The 2,681-nt window shown below is 40.8% G+C and overlaps 1 pseudogene; it reads left to right on the plus strand.

Moving 5' to 3' along the window:
- Nucleotides 1-594: 594 nt before the first annotated feature.
- Nucleotides 595-694, plus strand: LOC131276953 (U2 spliceosomal RNA; annotated as a pseudogene).
- Nucleotides 695-2,681: the final 1,987 nt, after the last annotated feature.

Below are 2,681 nucleotides of genomic sequence, written 5' to 3' on the forward strand. Positions count from 1 at the left end.
TGTTGCATCCTAAGGCATTGTGGCGCTATCTGGGAGGAGGGGTGGCCGCGGAAGCGTGGCTGCCGAGAAGGGGAGACCCGAGGGCACTCTGCGCCCATGCCGAGCTTCCTTCAGGGGTGGCGGTGGGCCCGACCAGCCACCCTATTATGGGGGCAGCGGTTTGGAATAGGTCTACCGTGGCCGCCGCCCCCCACCAGGCCAGCAAACCACACTTCAGCCCGAGGGGTGACCGCAAATGTGTTCATTTTTTAAACCCACAAAATCCTACAAGCTCTCTGGAATAGCTGGACTGATTGGTTAATTTGATGTGAAATTGTTTAGACACCAGTTTAGTTGGCCCACGTGGTATGAAGACTAAGAGGAACATTAGTTAAAACAAAACACACAAAAACTAGAGGTTTATTTATACACCACTGACTTTTGTTCATATATTCCAAAAGGCAATTTAAGGAAGAAGTGTAAACACATTTATGCAATTTCCTTGATGTCCATCACCACACATACAAAAAGATACCTAGTTTATTTCTATTTTCTAGAATTTGGCCTTTGCCTTGATTTTTATTTCACACTGATATCTAGAAATAGGACTAGTTAATTGCTTCTTGGCCTTTTGGCTAAGATCAAGTGTAGAAATAGTGTTAGGAATCTGTCATTTTAATTAATTTAAATTCATTTTCTATAAGGAAAAACAATTAGCATACAGTATATTTTAATGTGCATTTTCTTACTATGAGGAAAACTCCAGTGAAGTTTTTTAGTAATACCTTATTCTGAGTTCTTTTGTGTGATGCAGGAAAACAGCTATTTTTTTGGGGGGGTGCCATTTTTAAAGTCCTCCCTCAAGAAGACCAATTGCACAGGGACTTGACGTTTGGGGAAAGTTGTGCAGATTTCTAGAAAGCACATTTGTGGCTTGGAAGAGAGTGATAGTCTTGCACAAGACTTAAACATCAAGACATCAGTAGATGGTAAGTGACTTAAGAGCCTTAAAGGATGTGATTTGTTACTGAATGTCAAATGCAGCTCTTCAAAGGGACTAGCAGGTAAAGTGGAAAGAAATCAGATAAGTGATATTTGTTCAGAGGCATGCTAAATGATCAAGAGATTCTGAGACGGAGTTGCGGGTTTAGGATTTTTTTTGCCCCTCACCTTGAGTCTTGCTGAAACATGCCACAGTGGCGGTGTTTCCATTCCCTGGGAACAGGAATAATGAGAAAGATTTTAGTTCTTAACTCTTTTGGAGTTTTTCAGGAATGCTTTCACCCATGTTTTTATTTTTTGTTTCTATCATCATATAAGGGTAACTTGGTGGCAGATATCTGGAGAAAGAGTGTAACGATTTGGCCCTTTATTGCATCTTATCTTTCTAAGATGGTATAGCATGTTTTTTTTTTTGTTTTTTTTTTAAGATTTATTTATTTATTTAATTTCCCCCCCTCCCCTGGTTGTCTGTTCTTGGTGTCTATTTGCTGCGTCTTGTTTCTTTGTCCGCTTCTGTTGTCGTCAGTGGCACGGGAAGTGTGGGCAGCGCCATTCCTGGGCAGGCTGCTCTTTCTTTTCACACTGGGCGGCTTTCCTCACGGGCGCACTCCTTGCGCGTGGGGCTCCCCCACGTGGGGGACACCCTTGCGTGGCACGGCACTCCTTGCACGCATCAGCGCTGCGCATGGCCAGCTCCACACGGGTCAAGGAGGCCCGGGGTTTCAACTGCGGACCTCCCATATGGTAGACGGACGCCCTAACCACTGGGCCAAAGTCCGTTTCCCAGCATGTTTTATATCTTAGGGGCAAATAAAGATTACAGGAACAAGGGACTCAATTTTATTCTATTAATTCATATTAGCAACACAAGAGTGTTCATGTATCAATAGCTACATAACAGTAATTTATTTATTTGTCTCACTAACAATATACAAAATAAGAACCTATATTATGTAAGTACATGTCGATAACTTGATTCAACCTCATGTTCACTGATGGAGTAAATAGTTATTAAAATGATGTCATTTTAGTTGAGAGGATATGGAGTTCTTACGGATAAAAGAACTATTTCCTCTCTACTGTCACCTTGAGTTGTCACCAGGAAACCAAACATTAGATGGGCACTCATTTGTGTTATTCAGTATTTTATCAGCTGTTTTTTTGGATGCATTAAAGAAATAATAAACACCACTACATTTTCCACACTGTGCAAAGGCACTGATTATAAATTTAATGCTGGTGTGAGGTGCCAGTGGTATATTCCAATTCATACTTTTCCCTTAATTCTTTGAATAATTTGGAATTAAGATGATTATAGATAGATACCTTATCTATATCTTAACTGTAAATATACTCCACTTTACGAATGGATTTTGGGGGTTCTTCCTGTAATGATTAATGGTTTGGTAATGCATCCAGTTTTTTTTAACTTTTAAAATAGAAGAGATTATTTAAGAAATATATGTTGGATCTGTCTTACTTTGCCAGCTCTAGGACAATACCACACATGGTGTGGCTTAACAACAGGAATGTTTTAGCTCATGGTTTCAGAGACTTGCAGGCTTTCTCCCAGGATTTGTAGGTTTTGCCTGGCCATCAGTCTTTGGGTTCCTTGGCTTTCCCATCACACGGTGATGTCCTCTCCTTTCTTTTTTGGGCTCAGTTGACTTCCAGCTTCTTCTCCTCCATAAAGACTCTAA

This window comes from Dasypus novemcinctus, chromosome 30 (assembly GCF_030445035.2).
Source record: "Dasypus novemcinctus isolate mDasNov1 chromosome 30, mDasNov1.1.hap2, whole genome shotgun sequence".
Lineage (NCBI taxonomy): Eukaryota > Metazoa > Chordata > Mammalia > Cingulata > Dasypodidae > Dasypus > Dasypus novemcinctus.